The sequence below is a fragment of the Petromyzon marinus genome, unplaced genomic scaffold (genome assembly GCF_048934315.1).
Source record: "Petromyzon marinus isolate PM22_M1 ecotype Great Lakes invasive population unplaced genomic scaffold, UKy_Petmar_22M1.pri1.0 PM_G_Scaffold_88, whole genome shotgun sequence".
NCBI classification, from domain to species: domain Eukaryota; kingdom Metazoa; phylum Chordata; class Hyperoartia; order Petromyzontiformes; family Petromyzontidae; genus Petromyzon; species Petromyzon marinus.
Window position 1 is genome coordinate 364,302 of NW_027423044.1, and position 18,099 is coordinate 382,400.

The window sequence follows — 18,099 nt, forward strand, 5'->3', positions numbered from 1 at the left end:
CATGTCGGGAAGTACGCTAAACATTTTGAACAGACACATAATCACAACTTTGCCTTTTATATATCTGGAGATAAGGGAAACTACCGTTCGCAAACTATCACGGTTTGAAAGAGACGCTTAACGACGCCTCGGTGGTGTTTAAAGAAGTTGTTACCACGTAAAATCTCCACATTCAATGGGGAACAAAATAAACACATCATGCTCCAGTTTAAATGCCCCGACCACCTGTGAGATCACCACGGAGCTTAGGCCAAGTTCGCTGACAGGTCACGGGACAGACCCAGATGCCATGGATTGACTGAGACAATTGGCAGATGCACTACAGTACACATCCACACCCACCCTTCCACTCATCCGCCGACCGATCCACCCACCCTTTCACTCAATTACCCACCCACTCATCTACCCATCCAGTCATTCGCCCACTCACCTACCCACCCACTCACCTACCCATCCACTCACCTACCCACTCACCTACCGACTCACTCACCTACCCACTCACCTACCCACCCACTCACCTACCCACCCACTCACCTACCCACTCACTCACCTACCCATCCACTCACCTACCCACCAACTCATCTACCCATCCAGTCATTCGTCCACTCACTCACCTACCCACCCACTCACCTACCCACTCACCCATCCACTCATCTACCTACCCACTCACCTACCCACTCACTCACCCACTCACTCACCTACCCACCCACTCACCTACCCACCCACTCACCTACCCACCCACTCATCTACCCATCCAGTCATTCGCCCACTCACCCCACACCGCACCGTTTGAACCTCTTCCTCCTGCGCTGATACGAGCCGTCATCAAAGATGTCCGCAGCCACCGGGTCCACGACCCAGTGATTGCTTCTGCCCGGCCGACCCGGCCTTCTGGGCACTTTAACAAAGCAGTCTTCAAACGTGAGGCAGCGACGGACAGAGTTTCCCCACTTCTTATTGTTCTGATAGAAGGGGAAGTTCTCTGTAATGAAGCGACGGATGTCCCTCGCTGTCAGGCGCCCCTCGGCCGGGATGACAATCGCCATCGCTATGCGAGCGATGTACGAGTATGGAGGCCTCTTACCCCCTCCACCTCCACCACCTACACTCCTCCATCACCAACACCACCTCCTAGGGGATTGAAAATGTTGAGGTTGTTGGCAGTTGAGACTGAAATATGTTCCTCACTTGTTCACTCACCCACTCACTCCCCCACTTACCCACCCAATCACTCAGTCACCCACCCACTTACCCACCCCAATCACTCAGTTACCCACCCACTCACTCACCCACCCACCCAATCACTCAGTCACCCACCCACTCACCCACCCACTCACCCACCCATTCATTCACAATTACCCACTCACTCACCCACTCACACACTCACCGACTCACTCACCCACCCACTCATTCACACAATTACTCACCCACTCACTCACCCACTCACTCACTTACCCACTCACTCACACACCCACTCACCCATTCACTCACCTACCCACTCACTCACACACTCACTCACTCATTCACCCACTTACCCACACATTCACACACCCACCCACTCACTCACCCATTCACCCACTTACCCATCCAATCACTCAGTTACCCACCCACTCATTCACATAATTACTCACCCACTCACTCACACACCCACTCACTCACCCACTCATTCACACACCCACTCACTCACCCACTCATTCACAATTACTCACACACTCACCCTCTCAGCCAATCAGCCACCCCCTCACTCACCCTCTCAGCCAATCAGCCACCCCCTCACTCACACACTCACCCAATCAACCACCCCCTCACTCACCCTCTCAGCCAATCAGCCACCCCCTCACTCAACCTCTCAGCCAATTAGCCACCCTCACTCACCCACTCAGCCAATTAGCCACCCCCTCACTCAACCTATCAGCCAATTAGCCACCTTCTCACTCACCCAGTCGTCCAGCTGACTCCACCAAACGCTTGGCTACGTACTGTGCGATGTCAACATCTCCATATATATACAACATACATATAACATACATACAGCATACATACAACACACATACAACACACGTATAACATACATATAACATACAACACACAGACAGCAAAGCCGCGTCCACAAACTACACGCCAACATCATCATCATTATTAGTGCGCTTGGTGCAAATCGAGAAAGTTGAGACATGGCTCCTCCTCCTCCTGCTGCTGAGAAGAGAGGCTGTTGATGGTGGAGGAGGAGGAGACGAGCGTGGGGCACCCCACCCCCTCCTGCTGCTGCTGCTCCCTGCCCGGCACCTTCACCACCACCTTCACCACCTTCACCACCACCACCTTCACCACCACCATCACCATCACCACCTCCACCACCTTCACCACCACCTACACCACCACCGCCACTGCTGCTGCTGCTGGAGTGAGCGATGCGCTGGGGAGGCCTCCTCTGTGTGCTGGGTCTCTGGGGAGGCCTCCTCTGTGTGCTGGGTCTCTGGGGAGGCCTTCTCTGTGTGCTGGGTCTCTGGGGAGGCCTCCTCTGTGTGCTGGGTCTCGGCGTCAACTCGCTGCCCACTTTGTGTCTTCTCGCACGCACGAGAACGCCTCTCCATCCCCGCCAAGGTCAGCGAGTGTGAGAGAGTGTGTCACAGAGTGTTAATGAGTGTGAGAGAGTGTGTCACAGAGTGTTAATGAGTGTGAGTGTGTCACAGAGTGTTAATGAGTGTGAGAGAGAGTGTCACAGAGTGTTAATTAGTGTGAGAGAGTGTGACAGAGTGTTAATGAGTGTGAGAGCGTGTCACAGAGTGTGAGAGAGGGTGACAGAGTGTGACAGAGTGTTAATGAGTGTGAGAGAGTGTGTCACAGAGTGTCAATGAGTGTGAGAGAGTGTCACAGAGTGTTAATGAGTGTGAGAGTGTTTCACAGAGTGTTAATGAGTGTGAGAGAGTCACAGAGTGGTAACGAGTGTGAGAGAGTGTGACAGAGTGTTAATGAGTGTGAGAGAGTGTGACAGAGTGTTAATGAGTGTGAGAGAGTGTCACAGTGTTAATGAGTGTGAGAGAGTGTTAATGAGTGTCAGAGAGTGTCACAGAGTGAGTGTACTAGTGTGTGTGTGTCTGTGTGTCCGTGTGAGTGTACTAAGAGGTTGGGCCTTACCATCAGCCCCACCAAAACTAAGCACCTGCCTGGGTATTTTGTACTATCGGACACTCCACCCCCACAACTCCCAATCAGTGATGGGGCAGTTGTGGATAGAGTGGAGAGTTTCCCATACCTGGGCAGTGTGCTTATGACCGGCTCCAGTTTAACAGCAGAGGTCTCACTCCGAATCAGTCGAGCGGCAATATATTTTCATCGGTTGCGTAACGCTGTGTGGAAGCTTCCTGGTCTGTCGCTCAGCACGAAGCTTCAGGTCTTCTCGGCCATGGTCATTCCCTCCCTTCTCTACGCTTGCGAAACGTGGACCCCCTTAATGGAACATCTTCGCCGGTTGAAACATTTAGGCTGGCCTGCCTACGATCCATCCTGGGTTTAACCAGGCTGGATTGTGTGAGGAGCTCACAAATCCTTGAAAGATCTGGGCAAGGTCCCATCGGTGAGCTCCTCCGGCGGGCAAGGATTCGTTGGCTGGGTCATGTAGCCCAGCCACCGGATCGAGTGGGCTAAACGGGCGAGGCACGGGCTAGAGAAGAGATGGAGTGATGTGGTACAGGAGGACGTGGAGCTGAGTGGACTTGCCGATGACCGGTACCAGCGGTGTCAAGATCGGCCTCTGTGGAGGAGGCTCGTGAAGGACGCTACTGGGCAGTTGGAGGCAGTCGCCCTCCAACAACAACGGAGGGCGTAGGGGCGACGCTCACAACAACGAGCGGAGCGCTGGGTGGATAAAGCACAGCAGGTTGGCACAGTAGGGGGCACAGGTGGTGCATCAGCCAGTCATCTCAGTCATCTTAGTCGACCCGTGGCATTTGGGTCTGCCCCGTGACCTCCTGCCAGCGGGCGTTCGACACTTCATGTGGCCTCAAGGTGCACATGGCCTGGCACAAGCGTCGTGGTGACGTCACCGCCACTTAGTGGCGAATGGCGATTGTTGTTGTGTACGTGTGTGTGTGTACGTGTATGTGTGTACGTGTGGGGAGCGGTAGTGTAGCGGTTAGCGCGCTGCGCTATGAACCTGGCGACCCGGGTTCGATTCCCGCTCACGGCCAACACCAGTGACGATTATCTGAACCGGTCCTGGGCCTCCCCTAGGTCGACTAAGCCTCAAATGTGTACCTGGTGCGCTTGATAAAAAACATTGCCACTGGGGAGACAAAGGCGGTCGGGCGTGGTGCTGGCCTCCCACCCCCTCGTGTACCGTTACCGGCCTTCATAGGTGCTCGCTAACAGCACTTGCCCCTACAGTCTGTTAAGGCTATATGGGGGATCTTTGTTTTTTGTGTGTGTATGTGTGTGTGTAAGACTAATTGTACGTGTGTACGTGTGTGTGTATGTGTGTGTGTGTAAGTGTACGTGTGTGTGTACGTGTATGTGTGTGTACGTGTGTGTACGTGTGTGTGTAAGTGTACGTGTGTGTGTACGTGTGTGTGTACGTGTGTGTACGTGTGTGTGTATACGCGTGTGTGTGTACGTGTGTGTACGTGTGTGTTTACGTGTGTGTGTGTGTGTACTACGTGGCCGGGAGTCAGAGCCATTCCCTGTACACCTTGGGGTGCGACAGGGATGTCCTCTGGCTCCCACATTATTTAACATCTATTTTGACCACGTAGTTCGTGAAGCCTCCAATAGCTGTACCAGGGGAATCTCCATATGGTACAGATATAATGGGAGGCTAATCGATGCCCGGGTGCGGTCAAGGGATGGCTCCCTATTGCTCAACCACGTTATGTATGCTGATGATTTGGTAATAGCTGCTCAGTCAGAGGAGGAGTTGGAGACGCTGCTGCTGAGACTGGAGCGTGCCACTAAGAGGTGGGGCCTTACCATCAGCCCCACCAAAACTAAGCACCTGCCTGGGTATTTTGTACCATCGGACACTCCGCCCCCACAACTCCCAATCGGTGATGGGGAGGTTGTGGAGAGAGTGAAGAGTTTCCCATACCTGGGCAGTGTGCTTATGACTGGCTCCAGTTTAACAGCAGAGGTCTCACTCCGAATCAGTCGAGCGGCAATATCTTTTCATCGGTTGCGTAACGCTGTGTGAAAGCTACCTGGTCTGTCGCTCCGCACTAAGCTTCAGGTCTTCTCGGCCACGGTCATTCCCTCCCTTCTCTACGCTTGCGAAACGTGGACCCCCCTAATGGAACATCTTCGCCGGTTAGAAACATTTAGGCTGGCTTGCCTACGATCCATCCTGGGTTTAACCAGACTGGATTGTGTGAGGAGCTCACAAATCCTTGAAAGATCTGGGCAGGGTCCCATCGGTGAGCTCCTCCGGCAGGCAAGGCTGCGATGGCTGGGTCATGTAGCCCGCATGCCCAGCCACCGCATGCCGAAACAGCTTTTGTTTGGCCGGATTGAGGGGGCTAAGCGGGCGCGGCACGGGCTAGAGAAGAGATGGAGTGATGTGGTACAGGAGGACGTGGAGCTGAGTGGACTTGCCGATGACTGGTACCAGCGGTGTCAAGATCGGCCTCTGTGGAGGAGGCTCGTGAAGGATGCTACTGGGCAGTTGGAGGCAGTCGCCCTCCAACAACAACGGAGGGTGGAGGAGCGACGCTCAGAACAACGAGCGGAGCGCCGGGTGGCTAAAGCACAGCAGGTTGGCACAGTAGGGGGCACAGGTGGTGCATCAGCCAGTCATCTCAGTCAGTCGACCCGTGGCACCTGGGTCTGCCCCGTGACCTCCTGCCAGCGGGCGTTCGATACTTCACGTGGCCTCAGGGTTCACATAGCCTGGCACAAGCGTCGTGGTGACGTCACCGCCACTTAGTGGCGAATGGCGGTTGTTGTTGTGTGTGTACGTGTGTGTACGTGTGTGTGTGTGTCACTTTGTGTGTTGTGTTGTGGGGAGCGGTGGTGCAGCGGTTGGCACGCCTCGCTATGAACCCGGCGACCCGGGTTCGATTCTCGCTCACGGCCAACACCGGCGACGATTATCTGAGCCGGTCCTGGGCCTCCCCTAGATAGACTCGGCCTCAAATGAGTACCCGGTGCGGTGTGTAAACATCGCCACTGGGGAGACAAAGGTGCCCGGGCGTGTTGCTGGCCACCCTCCCCCCCACGTGTGCCGTTCCAGCCTTCATAGGTGCTGCTCGCTAACACCACTTGTCTCAACGGGCTGTTAAGGCTATATGGGGATCTTTGTCTTTATTTGTGAATGTTGAACGTCTTTCGCACCGTTTGGAGCCAACCGTGCTCATCGAACGATCGGCGGAAGGACAACAAACTGAAACACGGGAAGCAGTTTTACTAAAAAATGAATTTGTCAATCTCGTGCATAGCTCCGGTGGCTTCCTGATATCAGAAGGAAGAGCTTTCCAGACGGCCGCAGGAGCGCTCCTGAAAGCGCGCGATGCGGTGACCGCCTTTGTTTTTAGGCATCTGCGCAACTCTCGAACGTCCAGTGAAAAAGAGCTTCGCGGCTCATCGGATTCCTCCGGCACGAACGCACATCCTGGCTCCGTTTGACGGTCAGCGCAAAGCCGCCGCCGCCGCTCGCGACGCCGCCCCAGAAGTTTCGGGCGGCGGTTTGCGGTCCCCGACGAGATCGGCATTTTGCGTGAAACAAGCCCGACCCTCCCGACGCCCTTTCGCGAGTCCCGTCGAGGGGTGTGCCCGGACAAGCCCCCAGGCAGTGGCACCGCGGCCGAGCTGGGGGGGGGCGGCGGGGGGGAGCGTCTTGCCGCCCTCGTCGCAGGGAGTACGAGGTTCGCCCCGGGTCCACGTTGCCGAGGGGCGGCGTTCGTCCACCGTTGGCCGCGGCGCGATCGGTCACGTGGTCGGCGTAGCGACACGGAGAGAGAGGGGGGGAGGCCCACACGTGCACGTGTGAGCCGCAACCCTCCCTCGTGGAATATTATTTCGTGATGCCACGTTGCACGGTGGTCAGTGGCCCACCTGGGTCGATGGCCCGTCTTCGTGGCACGTAGCAAGAGAGCGACGGGAAAATGGCCGTTATCTGAAACCTCACTTAGCGCACGTTTGGTTTTGCGGTGTCAAATGTTTCGGCGCGTTTTGAAATCGATTTCAAATTGGGGATCGCCGCCGGTGAGCTGGCGACGGGGGTAACGAGGCGCCCCCCCCCCCCCCCCCCCCCGCGTGCAGGGGAGCAGCACAGGGAGGTGTCGTGCGTATGGGAGAGCCATCGCCTCGTGGCCTCGGAGCAGCGCTGCCATCACCTACGGCGGCCCGAGCCACTCAGTCAGGGCTGCAACACAGAGTGTGAGCTCCGGTAACTCCATTGCACTCACACCCCCATCACACTCACACCCCCGTCACACTCACACCCCCGTCACACTCACCCCATCACACTCACACCCCCATCACACTCACACCCCCATCACACTCACACCCCCATCACACTCACACCCCCATCACACTCACACTCCCATCACACTCACACCCCCATCACACTCACACCCCCATCACACTGACACCCCCATCACACTCACACCCCCGTCACACTGACGCCCCCATCACACTCACACCCCCATCACACTCACACCCCCATCACACTCACACCCCCATCACACTCACACCCCCATCACACTCACACCCCATCACACTCACACCCCCATCACACTCACACCTCCATCACACTCACACTGACACCCCCATCACACTCACACCCCCATCACACTCACACCCCCATCACACTCACACCCCCATCACACTCACACTACCATCACACTCACACCCCCATCACACTCACACCCCCATCACACTCAAACTGCAACACAAGCAATCATCATTATCATCGGGTGTGAAAACCAAGAATATTAATCCCTGCATCCACGAAAGCTTTAAATCGAAAAATAAAATGCGTTAAGATGTTCAAACACCAAAAATAGAAACCGAATACAATCTGCATTAACCACACGCACAGACACAGAGAGAGTGTTTGTGTTGAACATGTAAACAAAACACGCTCCGATCACATTCGCATTGTCTTTGAAACTGATTGGCCCACACCCTACACTTAGAGTCGTACCCCCAGAGCACATCAAGAGGACAAAAGTACAAAGACAAAGGGTCGCTATCGGAGCATTTACAGCTGGTAGTGAGCAACTACAACATGGGACCAATAGGTACCACGTGCTCTTTGCTTCCGTCGGTAAAGTCCCCGCGGGAATAAAATAAATTAAATCCGCGACGTCTTCTTTGGTTCTTTCGGTAAAGTCACCACGTAGAATGAGAATAAAATAATAAACTAACACAATAAAATACTCACGACGTTTCGGCCACAGCACAAGTGGCCTTCTTCGAAACGTCGTGAGAATTTTATCGTGTTATTTTATTATTTTATTCTCATTCTACGTGGTGACTTTACCGAAAGAACCAAAGGAGATGAATCCTTGCAGTCACGAAAGCTTTAAATCTAAATTTTAATCCGCGACGTTTATGGGCGCAACACGAAGCTGTACGTCACCAGGTGGAGACAACCACAGCAAGGAGACAGTTGCTGAGGTGGGCAGAAGGGCTGCCATGACAAGAGGCCATGTAGGTAAGAGAGGGGGGGAGGAGGAGCAAGGGGGGAGAGATAGAGAGAGGGGGGGGGGGGTGTAGGGTAAAGTGACGTAGTTAGAAATAAAATAAAATAAGTAACACAAATTTAAAAGAAATCAAAATTGTTTTTCTTTTATTTCTCCCCACGCAAGTTTGCCGAAAGAACGAAAGAGTGTGAAGTGGGCAGGAGAGGGAAATATTCACGCTCTGCGCGCGTGTCTTATTTGATCTGCGCCAGGGGGTTTATCTCCTGTCGCTGTGGTGGTAGATTCACTCCAGGCACACACTGGTGAGTGGCCGCACCTCGCAAGGCATTGTGGGTTGGGGTTTACACGGCATTCCCGCTTAGAGAGGCGTCCCTGCAACGCACGCTGATGTGAAGAAGCCATCTGTGCCGGCAGCCACCAGCAAAACGTCCGTCCCGTGTGGTCAAACGTCGCGTGCGGATCGCTCTCCCGCAAGAAGCACCCGGCGGTGCTGTCAAAGCCGTAATATGGCAACGCTTGCAGTTCGCCACGTGACGGCCGTTTTCATCGGCCGCGTCGGGTGGAGGAGGGTGTGCGGCACGACATTTTACTTACGCGGTGACCCAACTGGCCCCACCACCAAAGAAATCCATCGTGAACCATCCGTGCCGCTGGACCTCTTGCCCCCAAATTTCGATTTAAAGCTTTCGTGACTGCAAGGATTGATCTTCTTTGGTTCTTTCGGTAAGGTCACGTAGAGTGAGACTAAAATAATAAAATAACACAACGTTTCGTCGTGACGTTTCGTCGTGAGAATTTTATTGTTATTTTATTATTTTATTCTCATTCTACGTGACCTTACCGAAAGAACCAAAGAAGATGAACTCGTGCCCCCACTTAGGGCCTTCCTCTTCTCCTCTGGCCACGGCTCGCTTGCCGCCCTTCTCTCTGCGGAGGGCGGCTCCGAGATGATGTAAACTCCTGCGCCTGGTATGCAGGTCGGGTGTTAGATCCCGACCCTGACGCGGTCGTGTGAAATTCTTCCTCCAGCTCCTCCGGTTTTATCCCTCCACATGAAGAAACATGCGTTGAGACTTTGGGAGATTAATTTGGTGCTCCCGAATGTGCAAACGATGGGCCGCTTTGTCGAGCTGTCATTCGTGGCCAGTGTCACTTGTAACAAAAAATATAAGTGAATACATCAGTGGGCTTTGCCTGGTGAGATGGGGATGGTTTAGTTTCATTTGCATGCGATTGGGTCATTTGTTTTGCTGTTTGTTACTCTAACGTTTTTATCCGCCCCTGCTGGACATCTGTGAAAATTCACTCCGCAGCTCATCGGATTCCTCCAGTATAAATCATTATTCTGATTTCAACTATTTCAACGATCAACTTTTTATTTTATTTTACCAGGTAAGGCTCACTGAGCCGCATCGTAAGCTGCCTGGCAATCACAAATGACGATAGCCCAAGCGGAAGTGGCTCATTATTATCACCGCGTGGAAAATGTTCCGCGGTAGGCCGAGTGCTCTCCGAACGTGCGACATCGATTACAAAATGCGGAGGGTGAAAAACCCGGAGGAACCCGGGGGGGAAATCGACGTCGAGAGAGACGCACGCCAACTCCCAAATACGCACGCAGTAGCAGGCGTCGGGGTCAGGATGGAACCCCACGACCTCCTGCGTAGCGGCCGAGGGCACGCAGGCGGTCCGCTCCTTCACGGCGGGGTAGGGGGGATGGGGTCAGGCGAAGTCGCCTTTGCCGGCACGTGACCCCCCCCGGGCAGAGGCCGCCGCGCCGACATCGGCGTGAGAACACATTCCTGCCGGAGGGAGCCGGTAGGGAACGTTGGGTTGAGTTTATAAGGGCACCACGGGGTGACCAGCCCCTCCCCAACCAGGCCCACCCCTCCCACCCTCACCCATCCCCTCCCTCCCTCCCCACCCAGCCCCTCCCCACCCCCTCCACCCAGCCCGTCCCCACCCTCCCCACCCTCCCCACCCCACCCTCCCCACCCTCCCCTCTCCACCCCTCCCATTTGTGGATGTACGACAGACGGACGGACACAACAACAATCTCCTGTGTGCCGCTGCTGCTGCCGGTGTAGTAACCACCAGGAGGTTCCTACCAGCGACAAACCCATTCCTGCGCCTCGGCCCCTGAATTCGTTCCCCACCCCCGGCTCTCGCGTGTGGCGCACGAGGACCTGCGGCGGAGGAGGGAAGCGCTGGCGGGCCGTGCAGCGACAACTCCCGAGCGGGGGCAGCCCCTGGCCGAGGCGGAGCCGCGAGGTGCCGGAGCGGCCGGTGGAGCGGCAGCGGCGTAACGAGCACAGCAGTGACCAGCCGGGTGTGCCGGGACAGCTGGCACTGTGGTGCCCCACCCCACCCCCCACTCCACCCCCCACTCTACCCCCCACTCTACCCCACACTCCACCCTCCACTCTACCCCACACTCTACCCCACACTCTACCCCCCACTCTACCCCCTACCCCACCCCCCACTCCACCCCACACTCCACCCCCCACTCCACCCCCCACCCCCAACTCCACCCCCACTCCACCCCCTACCCCACCCCCCACTCTACCCCCCACTCTACCCCCCACTCCACCCCCCACTCTACCCCACACTCCACCCCCCACTCTACCCCCCACTCTACCCCCCACTCCACCCCCTACCCCACCCCCTACTCTACCCCCCATTCTACCCCCCACTCTACCCCCCACTCCACCCCCCACTCTACCCCCCACTCTACCCCCCACTCCACCCCCCACTCTACCCCCCACTCTACCCCACACTCCACCCCCCACTCTACCCCCCACTCTACCCCCCACTCCACCCCCTACCCCACCCCCTACTCTACCCCCCATTCTACCCCCCACTCTACCCCCCACTCCACCCCCCACTCTACCCCCCACTCCACCCACCACTCCACCCCCCACTCCACCCCCTACCCCACCCCCCACTCCACCCCCCACTCCACCCCCCACCCCACCCCCCACCTGACCCCCCACCCCACCCCCCACTCTACCCCCCACTCCACCCCCCACTCCACCCCCCACTCTACCCCCCACCCCACCCCCCACTTTACCCCCCACTCCACCCCCCACTCCACCCCCTACCCCACCCCCCACTCCACCCCCCACTCCACCCCCCACCCCCCACTCCACCCCCCACTCCACCCCCCACCCCACCCCCCACAACCCCACCCCAACCCCCCACCCCACCCTCCCACTCCACCCCCCACTCCACCCCCCCACTCCACCCCCCACCCCACCCCCCACTCCACCCACACAGTCTTAGAGGTCTACGCTCGAAGTGATAACGAGGAGACGCTCGTGGCCCGAAAGGAATTCCGTTCGGCGTGGATTATTGGTACAACCCTGGTGGTGGCCCGTGTCACTTATCGCTTGCGCGCCGTTCACGAAAGCTCTTTGTCCATTGTTTAACTATTCATTATTTGACAGCGCATTGAACTCGGTTGAACTAAAAAGACAGAAATACCCCGTCTAGCCTTTAGCCGACCTTTGGAGCAAGCGGCGTTAGCCAGCGGCACCTCGTGTTGTGAAGGCTGGCATCGGGCACGAGGTGGTAGGTAGCCAGCAAACCACGCACGTCCGCCTTTGTCTCCCCAGTGTTGATGTTTTGCACAACGCGCCAGGTACCCATTTGAACCCGAGTCAACCTGGGGGGGAGGCCCAGGGATGACCGGTTCAGACAATCGTCACGGTCGTTTGCCAGCGAGCGGGGATCTAGTTTAGAAAGTCACGGTTGTTTTTGCCCAGCCGTCGTGGGATTGTTGATTGTGTTTTAGGATTCTCACGCAGTGCGCCGCTGAAGATTCACTCTCTTCAGCTCGAAACGCAATCTAAGCGAAGAGGATGCGCGTTGAGCCAACACTTTGAGCCGTGCGGTTGTAACTTCCGACGAATAAAAAAAACTAATTTAATCGTGGACAACGCCTCTTTTTTAGTTTGTTTAACGGATGCCTTGTTAGATTGCGAGGAGTCTGCAGATTCAGGATGGTTCGGCATTAACCGTGCCCCTATGGCATATTTTGGCATCGTTTATTGCTCGACTTCTTTCCAGCACAGAGGCAGGGAAGCCGACAACCCAAGGGGCGCCCGCGAGGGAGAATATCGTGGGGCGAGTCGTTTGTGCGACACGCGCCTCATTGTCAAGTGAAGCTTCAGTTCAATATTCACTGTGTAATAGATGTAAAACACGTGATGGAGCATTAGCACGTGATACCATCAACAATATCAACTGCTCTCTCTATATATATTCTAATGCAAGGATGAGAACTTAAAAGATGTGAATCGCAAGTCCGACGTGTATTCATTTAAAACGTTTTAATTGGAATGGAACGATGAAACGTAGAACGATTGTTAAGTGAAATGAAGTTATAATAACAAAACAATTCCATTAAGAAAGTAATAGGACTCGTCAAAGCGCAAAAAAATCGCAACCTTTGCAATTTTGCTAATCGCATTGTTTCAAATTGCGATTGTTTGATTTTAAATCGATTTAATCGTTCAGGCCTAGTGCCTACCCGGGGACACTATACCACCCCCCCCCCCCCCCCACGTGTGACCACCCCACGTGCGTGTATACAATAGAGTCGTGCCTGTCTCTTGCTATAGGGAATTATTAAAAAGATGGTAAACAAAACTGTGCTCGTGTATGTATGCATGCTGAACTTCCCAGTGCAAGAGTTCCTGCTGCTGCTGCTGTTGTAACCTAAGGGCAGTGGTTCTTGAACCTTTACTGTAGCCTTGCACCCACCCCCTTTGGCTCTGAAATCGTTAGACATGTGACGATGTTAATAACAACGTAGGGGGAGGGGGCTTGACCAAACAAAGTTCTTACTTACGTTGCCCCGTGGCTTCGTTTGAGTTTGACGATTTCACTTTAAAAAATCATCCGGCCATGTCTCGCACCCCCCAGGGGGTGCATGACCCACAGGTCAAGAACCACTGGTGTAGTGTGTAGCGTAGTGGATAGTGTAGAGGAGCATGGTAGTGTAGTGTACAGTAGGCTAGTGTACGTATTATTGGGTCTTTCAGGTCACGTTGATAGGTTCAAATAAAATAAAATAACTCATCTACGTGACTTTATGACGTCTTGCTTGTGATACGTCTTGCTTGAGATACGTCATGCTTGTGATACGTCTTGCTTGTGATACAACGTCTTGTGATACGTCTTGTGATACGTCTTGCTTGTGATACGACGTCTTGTGATACATCTTGCTTGTGATACGTCTTGTGATACGACGTCTTGTGATACGTCTTGCTTGTGATACGACGTCTTGTGATACGTCGTCTTGTGATACGGCGTCTTGCTTGAGGTACGATGCGCTTGCTCGAACTTGTCTGGGTCGGGATGAGTCACTGATTCCTCCCCTTCCTCACCACCATCCTCGTAGGCTATCAACTCCTCTCAGCAAGGCAAAGTGATGTTAAATTTTATTTTTTATATTTATTTATTTTAATTTATGTATGCATTTTAGTAATAAGTAGTGTCTAAATTATCTTATACAACCCCATTAATGTATAATATGCCATATAAAATATCATTTCTTTTACTCTGGAACGGATTAGTTCCATTCCCTTTATTTCTTATGGGAAAAATGCGTTTGGTATTCGTCATTTTGGGTATAAGTCCTCCTACCTTCTGAAACAAATTAACGACGTGTACCGAGGTGCCACTGTACTTCATATATTGAAACAATAGATATTAAAACATAAAGATATAAACAGGTAATATTAAAAGAAACATGGTTAATGGATGCATTCATACATTTTTACTGTACCTTCAACAGCCTATCGTTAACAGGGGAATGGACGGTAAGCTAATACATTGGGCTCTATGGAGGCACTACACTACCCTAATATACACTACACTACAATATACAGTACACTATACACTACAATATACACTACTCTATACACTTCAATATACACTACACTATACACTACACTATGCACTACACTATACATGACACTACACTACACTACTCTATACACTACAATATACACTACAATATACACTACACTATACACCTCACCCAATCAGCCAAACAGCCACCTAAACAACAACAACCGCCATTCGCCACTAAGTGGCGGTGATGTCACCACGACGCTTGTGCCAGGCCATGTGCACCTTGAGGCCACGTGAAGTGTCGAACGCCCGCTGACAGGAGGTCACGGGGCAGACCCAGGTGCCACGGGTCGACTGACTAAGATGACTGGCTGATGCACCACCTGTGCCCCCTACTGTGCCAACCTGCTGTGCTTTAGCCACCCGGGGCTCCGCTCGCTGTTGTGAGCGTCGCTCCTCCGCCCTCCATTGTTGTTGGAGGGTGACTGCCTCCAACTGCCCAGTAGCGTCCTTCACGAGCCTCCTCCACAAAGACTTGACACCGCTGGTACCAGTCATCGGCAAGTCCACTCAGCTCGACGTCCTCCTGTACCACATCACTCCATCTCTTCTCTAGCCTGTCCCGCGCCCGTTTAGCCTCCTTGATCCGGCCGAACAAAAGGTGTATCGGCATGTGGTGGCTGTGCATGCGGTCTAAATGACCAAGCCAACGCAGCCTTGCCTGCCGGAGAAGCTCACCGATGGGACCTTGCCCAGATCTTTCAAAGATTTGTGAGCTCCTTACACAATCCAGCCTGGTTAAATCCAGGATGGATCGTAGGCAGGATAGCCTAAATGTTTCTAACCGGCGAAGATGTTCCATTAGGGGGGTCCACGTTTCGCAAGCGTAGAGAAGGAAGGGAATGACCGTGGCCGAGAAGACCTGAAGCTTCGTGCGGAGCGACAGACCAGGTAGCTTCCACACAGCATTACGCAACCGATGTAAATATATTGCCGCTCAACTTATTTGGAGTGAGACCTCTGCTGTTAAACCTGAGCCGGTCGTAAGCACACTGCCCAGGTATGGGAAACACAACTGCCCCATCACCGATTGGGAGTTGTGGGGTTGGAGTGTCCGATGGTACAAAATACCCAGGCAGGTGCTTGGTTTTGGTGGGGCTGATAGTAAGGCCCCATCTCTTAGTGGCACGCTCCAGTCCCAGCAGCAGCGTCTCCAACTCCTCCTTTGAATGAGCAGCTATTACCAAATCATTGGCATACATAACGTGGTTGAGCAATAGGTAGCCATCCCTTGATCGCACCCGGACATCGATCAGCCTCCGATTATATCTGTACCAAATGGAGATTCCCCCGGTACAGCTATTGAAGGCTTCACGAACTACGTGGTCAAAATAGATGTTAAATAATGTAAGAGCCAGAGGACATCCCTGTCGCACCCCAAAGTGTACAGGGAATGGCTCTGACTCCCGGCCACGTAGTTTTACCCGGGCCCACTCACCATCATGAAGGTCCTTAATGATCGTGAGCAGAGGGTCAGGGACTCCAAAAGCACGAAGAACACCCCAGAGCCCAGGCCTACTGATGGTATCATAGGCCTTGACCAGGTCAATAAAGCAGAGATGTAGGTCTTATTGGAATTCCCTACACCTCTGCTGTAGCAGACGGACAGAAAATATGGCATCTGTGCAGGACCGCCCTTTCCTGAAACCGCATTGGGGCTCGGCAAGCCTCTCCTCAACGTGCCTGGCAAGGCGATGTTGAATAATCCTTGCCAGGACCTTTACCAGCACACTGAGGAGTGAGATGCCCCTGTAGTTGTTACAGTCTGTGCGGTCCCCCTTCTTAAAGAGGGGGACCACCAGGGCATCCTTCCAATCTTGCGGAACCTGTCCAGAGGTCCAGACTGTTGTTATGATGTCATATAGGGCAGTCTGTGCACAAATGCCACCCTCCCTCAGCATTTCGCTTGGGAGATCATCTCTACCCAGTGCCTTTCCTGGTCTCAGACTCCGGATCGCCCTCAGTACTTCCTCAACAGATGGCACCTCAGCCAGCCACTCACACGGGGTAACGTCTTCCAATATTTGAGGCACTGCAGCTTCAGCAGGGTCATCCCCACTTTGTGCCACGATGTTTTCCTGGCTGAGGGATTTCCCCTCCCCCAGGACCTCACAGAAATGCTCAGCACATCTACAAACCTTTTCCTGGGGGTCAGAGATTGGACCACCGTTTTTTCCCCTAATGATGGTAATAGGTGTGGCGCTGCAGGTTATTTTTGCAACCCGCGACCACCACCCATCCTTGCAGCGCCTCACGGCTCTCCGAACCTCAGAGCGAAGGCTGCGGTAAGCCTCCTCATTCTCTGACGTGGGATTCTGTAGCCGATGACAGTGGGCCTGTCGCTTTTTCTCAACCATCCTGAACACCTCTGTCAGCCAGGGTCTCTGGGGAGGTCTGCACCGCGTACCCAAAGCAACCATTGCAGCAGCATGAGTCACAGTCCTAAACCTCGCCCATTTACCCTCGACATGATGAAATTCTCGCTTGCAACTTTCATCAGATAACTGAGACCAGGCCACTTTAGATTGGAATGGGGTCCTGGATGTACATCCACTACCGGAGTGAAAGAATGACAGGCGCATCTTACAGATGACTAGTCTATGGTCATAGGGCAGATCAGCTCCACGGTAGGTCCTGGTGTCAAGGACATGGGCTCGCATCCGCTGGTCCGTCACTATGTAGTCCAGCAGATGTTCTTGCTTGGACTCGGCATGCATCCGTGATGTTGTGTGGATGCGCCAATGCCGGAACAGCGTGTTGGTAATTACAAGCCCATGGGCTGCACAAAAATCTAGCAGCCTCCTACCATTGTTATTGAGCTGATCTGGCCCATGCCCTCCAATCACTCCAGACCAGGTGCCAGCATCATGACCAACTCGGGCATTGAAGTCACCCAACAAGATGACTGTATCCCGAGGGGCCACTTTAGCCAGCACCTGTGACAGGAGGTCATAGAAGGCATCTGACTCATCGGCTTTGCCTGCATCCCTCCATGGATGTTCGTCTTCGGTGGGGGCATAAGTAACCACCCATCCCTCATGGACTGTCTACCCCTCATGGTGGCAGGAGCCAGAACCGGTCCACCGGACCTCCTGAATGCCACAGAGACCCAGGCGGTACCGGTCCAGCTCCCGACAGAGGAGTGGCAGCCTCTCCTCTGCAGTGAGCATTCGAACCTTCCACGTGGCCACACGAAGTGGCTTTTCGTTGTTTCTGGAGGAGCCCCGAGGGTAGAGATTCAATCTCCTGGCTCCGCCAATTGGGGTTTGGCCAGGAGACGTCATAGACGCCTGTCCCTCCGGGGCCTCCGGCACAAGCTTATTAGTTACATATTTAAGTCGTGGTTTCGTGGTAATGTTTTGAAGGTGGAGGGGTTACTAGCCCCTCGCACCCGTCCAGAGCCCCCGTTTAGCCACTGTGGTGGTCACAGACGCCATGAGGGGAGGGGCCAATCGGAATTGGCCCTCTCCCCACAGCACTGTCGACGACAGAGTTGCCCGTCCGGCACCGCGAGGAGGTAGGGGGCTGTTTTGCCGGACACCTA